The sequence below is a fragment of the Xenopus tropicalis genome, chromosome 1 (assembly GCF_000004195.4).
Source record: "Xenopus tropicalis strain Nigerian chromosome 1, UCB_Xtro_10.0, whole genome shotgun sequence".
In the NCBI taxonomy this organism is placed as follows: Eukaryota; Metazoa; Chordata; class Amphibia; order Anura; family Pipidae; genus Xenopus; species Xenopus tropicalis.
In genome coordinates this window covers 58,625,443-58,631,442 of record NC_030677.2, presented here as the reverse complement: position 1 = coordinate 58,631,442, position 6,000 = coordinate 58,625,443, and the positions used below count along the sequence as shown (strand labels likewise).

General features: G+C 43.9%; 1 protein-coding gene across 1 annotated transcript in view; it reads left to right on the top strand.

The window, feature by feature from the left end:
* The first annotated feature begins 827 nt into the window (after window positions 1–827).
* The window catches only part of smad1 (SMAD family member 1), a 43,888-nt gene continuing 38,715 nt past the window's right edge, over window positions 828–6,000 (top strand). Inside the window, 1 exon segment of the mRNA NM_001007480.1 lies at window positions 828–957. The gene's annotated coding sequence lies outside the window, so the exon portion shown is untranslated.

Below are 6,000 nucleotides of genomic sequence, written 5' to 3'. Positions count from 1 at the left end.
AGCTCCAACCTGGCCCAAGGAAAGTCTCCCATAGGGCTCAATGGCACTCTGCAGCTCCAACCTGGCCCAAGGAAAGTCACGATACTGAAGCTTGAATGAATCCAAAACTTTTGTACTCAACACGACGGCTACGAAAAAAGTCGCGACAATTTGTGCAAATCGTAATGGCTACGAAAAAATCGCGACAATTTACGAAAAAGTCGTAACGGCTACGAAAAAGTCGCAACAATTTATGAAAAAATCGCAAAATACAGATCATTAAGAAAAAAACGCATTCGGATGCCTTCGGAGCGTTCGTGGATTAGTAAATGTGCCCCTAAGTGGTAAGTCTGCCCCTTTTTTCAAAGCACTTGGACCCAAAGGAAGGTAAATCAGAATCGAAGCAGGCAAGGATCCTTACTGAAAATGTGTTTCCAATTGGTAACAAATATTACATTCCCTCCTGACAGGAATGTAGGGTAACTTACTCACAATTGGACAAAGCGGAGGAAGCCAGGCCACTGCAAGAGAAATGATAAACATATTCTGTGAGCAACATGAAGTACCTAGGGGAACTTGTAGGGGGGCTTCGAGCTGTACTTTCACTGCGACTTGGGTCAGAGCCACAAGCTGACGAGATCTCTGCTGTACTTGGAAGCCCAATTCTTCACAAACCCCCTCCCCCTCCTGTCTCTTTTAAGACGGGCCCCTAGTCAGCAGTACGCCGTGTGCTTGGGGTTGTGCTTTGCAGACGCTCCCTGCCTGGGGTGTGTATGTTGTGTATTGGCAGCTGGGCGGCTTCGACTCCCTGACGCCAGAGAGTCCAGATCAATCCAGGCAGCCAGGGAGAGAGGAGGAGGAGGGAGCCTCACATCCCGGGCTGCTGGGGAAGGCATGCCAGCTTCTGCTTACGTTATTAGACACCGACAAGCTGCGACAGTGTAACCGGGCACCGGGAAAGGGCGCTTTGACCAGCAGGTAAGCGATACGGGAGGAGTTGTTTTGGGACGGGACCGGCAGCCTTCGCACCTCTCTGAGGTCACTGTGCTCTATGGAGTCCGGCCTTTGTCGCCATCATGTACTGTCCCGTGTTGAACTTTTCCCCGCGCTTCGGGCGGCCCGGGGCCCCCACACACTTCCACTCTTCCCCTACTCTCCCGGGGTCTATTTGTAATGTTCCACTTGGTGGGACGGGGTGGGGAGGACGTCGCCTAATAACTTACGCTTTTATATTTATCGCTCCGCGGGATATGAGGCAGCCGGTGGTTTTTTTTTATCGTTTCTCTTTTTCCAAAAAATGTTATTGTCCCGCTCCTGCTTGCCCCACACTCCCAGGCATTCCCAGACTAGCGCGCAGTGCCCCCTCCCTTCTCTACCCAACATGGATCTGCAGCCCTGGAACTCCCCACTGCTGCCAATTAGTGTGTGTATGTGTGTGTGTGCGCCCCTTGTGTGAGCTCACATGAGGCCCAGGCGGGGTGCAGCGGGATGGAAGTGCGCCCTGAGCTCGGCATGTGGGGATGGGAGCCGGTTTGGGATTAATAGGGACGGTTTTACACTAAACGAGAGAGGAGCATTTGCCCCCCCAGGGGCGGGATAGATACAATTTCAAATTACGTATTAAAAATGATTTATGTCACATCATAGATGTGCAATTTGCAGTCCTATAGTTGTTAAACTGCAAGTTGCCGGTGGGAGTTGCAATTGCCCGACAGTCCCGCCGGCTGATTCATGTACTCCCTCCCGCCCGGCCTGTGTGACGGACCCGAATCATTATTCCCAGCCGTGCCGTATTACCTAGGCTCCCTCAGCCTCCTCTATAACTCTCCCTAGGTGCATGTATACGAGCGGCCTTACAGAGCAGGGATTCCAAGCCTGCGGGACTATGAGCATGTCTGAGGCAGCCACATACTGTGTCTAACTTGGGCTGGAGGCTTCGCTTCTTAGAGACCCGTGTGTGTGCGTTAGAGGGAACTTTCTTTCCCTTTGGATGTTGAAGGGAGGGGGAGGAGAGGGGATGCAGCGTCATGGCGCCTGCGGTGCACAGAAGCCCTTGTGTGAGAGCTTCTCTCTCTCCCTCATTCAAACAGCCCAGTCCTGCGCAGCGCAACTCGCCAGGCACTTTATTAGCCTGAGGTGCCTGTGCCAATTAACTGGATATACTTTGCCTGTCAGGGTATGGTTATGCTAGAAGGTGTGAATGTTTCTTGCTGTTGCGGTGTAATACAAATGGCACACACCTAGAGTAGCAGCAGCAGTGTGAGGGTGCAGCCAGGGATGTGTCTTGTGAGACACTGGAGGGAATTGGCTTCCTGCCTGATAACAATAGCACTACAGTGCAACATGTGGGAAGTCTCTGGAGGTTCCTTGGAGAGCGCATGTGTTCATGTCACTGGTGCCTTCATTAGCAACAAGTGGCTCTCACCCTCCTTTGTGCTCCTCTTCTCATGCCTTGTAAGTGACCAACAATTTCCCTTCCAAAAGAGAAGCCCTGAGTATTCTTCTAGACAGATGTTCGTTTATGTATAGTCTGCCTCCATCATTTGGGAGGTTGATTTAAGATACAACAGAAAAAGTCCGGACCATAGCCAGCTTTATGAGGGTGTACTCCTATTGCTTTCTAGTAATCCCGGGTCTCTCTCATCATCCTATAAGAGGTTCACATTACAACTGGTGTATACTTTTTATGTTTGGTGCCCTAACTCTGCACTATCCTTCTTAAATAGATGGTTGAGACCTCAACACAAACTAAATTTTTACCCCATAGGACAAAGATTAACCGAACAAGTTTAAGTGACCATACACATTTAGATATTTCTCTTCTTAACCACCAATTTCAGTGCGATCCAACAAATCCATCAAATCATCATAAGGTTAGTGGACACCAAACGATCACACATCTACCAATTTTTCATCTGACATTGGTCAAATTGGTTAGCAATGAAATTTGCTGTTGCCTAATTGTTTAGAGGGCCAAGCAGGTAGTTTTCCTAGCTTCAACTAGACGTTATGACTTGAAATGATCGTTGTTCATGGACAAGTCGTATTTCTAAATGATCGTTTTAGGATAAGCGTGGTCCTACCATAATTAAAAGATAAATAAATCCTCCAACGTCTCAGTTTATGGCACCACCGAATCCAGGTATAAAAATTGCTTCAGATGCCACAATTCCAACTCCACAGCCCTGGTAGGCCTGGGGTCTGTACATAAATCTTTCAACTCAGACTCCTCAGTTTATGGAACCAACGCTGACTCTAGGTACCAAAATGACTTCTGACTCTACAGCCCTGATAGCTAAAGACATGTACACCGGTTTTGATAGGCAGTGAAAGTGCCCGCCAACATCAAGTAATAGTTCTTTTCCTGCTAAGAACATATCTAAGACATAACTTTAATACTTTACTACTTTAATAGTATTTTTGCTTGTATTTTTTGTTTGTTTTTTAATGGGAAGCACTGCAGTTTGGGAGACGCCAGACTTTGTTGCTTCATGTGTGTTATGGAGGCTGGCAACCTATGCAAGTTTGCATTTTCCTAGACTGCACCAGGAGTGTTCATTGTTGGTAATAATATATTATATTTTGAGTATGTGTTTGCTGAAAATTTGGTAAATTAATTGCAACTGAGCGGCTAATACTTACTTTTTAGATGTTAAATTCCTTCTTTGTACAGTTAGATCTTAAGGTAAAATTGTCAATTAACTCTTTCTTATCATGGTTCTGCTCCTTGGCTACCCATTGGGAGCAACAACTAAAGACTTAGCGTGGTTGCTCAGAGGGTGCACTCGCTCATATTAAATCTTGCTCCCTCTGGGTAACAAAGCTCCCAAATATACTTTATGTTGGTGGGCACAGGAATCCCCACGTTGAAACCTCATCAGTTGTACTGTTACCCCTTAGGGTTGCAGGTACCTGCTAAATAACTTTACAATGCATGGACCTTACGTGCTAGGTTATTCTCCCCCCCCCCCCCCCATTAAACATTGAGAAAGGTGCATTCAGGTTAAGAAATATGAGAGAGGGTATTTTCTAGATTAGCCAACTGTTTATTTCCCTCTGGACATGCTGAAGATAGTGCCTTCCTATGTTCAATGCATATACATTAATAACAGGTTGTGTTAGTGTGCTGGGTATAGTTATTCTATTCTTGGCACTGCCCGTAATCCCTCAGGCATTCTCAGGTTCATAGCACATATATGGTGTGTTGATCACACCTTGGAAAGCACAGGGTATGAAACATTGGTTTTAGTGCCTGGTTGTCTGTGGCCTTTACAAATCTCTGTGCAGCAAACTGGCCTGTGGATTTAACAGATGAATATTGTACAGCTGACCATACACATAGCTAAATGTTGCTGCTCCATTTGTTTGAGCCCAAACAATTTGATCTAATAGGAAGCAGACACTAGATTTTTTTTGTTTCCCGCTAAGCTTTATTATTTTAACCCATTCTTTTGGGACTGTTACAGGGCATTACATATACATATATTAACACTAAGGGGCAGATTCATTAAAACACAAGTTCGAATCCTGAATGGGAAAAATTCGGATTGGATAAGATAATTTCTGAAGATCGCAAATATCACGAAAATGCTTATGAAAAAATCGTATTAAGGTGGCCATACACGGACCGATTTTTTACTTACAAACGACCGATTCCCGAACGATCCGATGCTATCGTTAAGTTATCGTATAGTTGGTGGTGTACGAACGATCGTCGGCCCACTAAACGAGCCGACATTATCGTCCCCAAAATCGATCGGCCAGGTTTAAAAATTTTGGTCGTTTAACGATAAAATCTGCCAGTTGGTGTGAGTGTCAGACATTTGTCTTTCAACGATTGTTCTCTGCGCATGTCACGATTGCCAGCAACGACATCGATCGTACGTAGATGTACGATCGTAGGTATTTTACGATAATGATGCGACAAAATCTTTCCCGAATTATCGTTGCCCGTGGATGGCATATCGTATGGGAACTCGATCGCCATACGATCGTTTGTCGATATAATCGTTCATCGCACAACGAGCGAAATCGCCTCGTGTATGGCCACCTTTAGTCACGATAATATTGTATTGGCGACCCGAAAGTCGCAAAATTTTCGTACCAAACAATTGTAAACCGTAGCAGAACCTTTCTGAATTTTTCGCATGGGTGTACGAAAAAGTCACGCAAGCGCAAAAAAATCAGCGAAAATACGCTCAGAGCGTTCGTGTCTTAATAAATCTCCCCCTAAGAATATTATTGCAGCACACTGGATATGTGATAATAATAATCTCATTCTCTTGTAATCTTTTGTTACAAAAGGTGGCATTATGTGGTTTACTTCTGCGAAAAATGTGTAAAATATATTTTTAATAGGTTTGGTTGACTGGCATTCTGGTTTGTTCCTTGCCAAGCTTTACCCAGCAAGGGATATGCATTTATCTTTTAAAAAAAGCTACTTGTTTGGTGATTGGCTGTGACAAACACCCTGCTTAGGAGTATAAAAAGAAACTGCCTGTTTATTCAGTGCCATTGTTTAAGCTAAATGTCTGCATCATTCCTTTTAACCATGTAAAGCAGGTTTGTTTCACACCAATCTTGCTTGTGCATGAGGCTGTTTTTGCTGTGTGTGTATGTGTATGTGTGTATATATATATATATATATATATATATATATATATATATATATATATATATATATATATATATATATATATATATATATATATATATATTATATTGTGAGTAAAAATGAAATTATTCTGTAAAAAGGGAAAAAAAGCTGGGTTTTCACTTGTTTTAGCCTTCTAGTGATACATATGTCAGACATGAGGTGGGACATAAAGTTTATGAACTTGCATGTTCTTGATAAAAATAAACCTAGACGTCTCGCATCCATAAAAGATTTTTCTTGTGTGGTCGCTGTAAATTTAACCCATGCTGTTGCTTCCAGTTTGTGGTTAAAAAGGGCTCCATCTGTGTAGTCTTACCCAGCTAATGGAGGGCTCATCCATCTCTTATAAATAATGTAAACTGTAT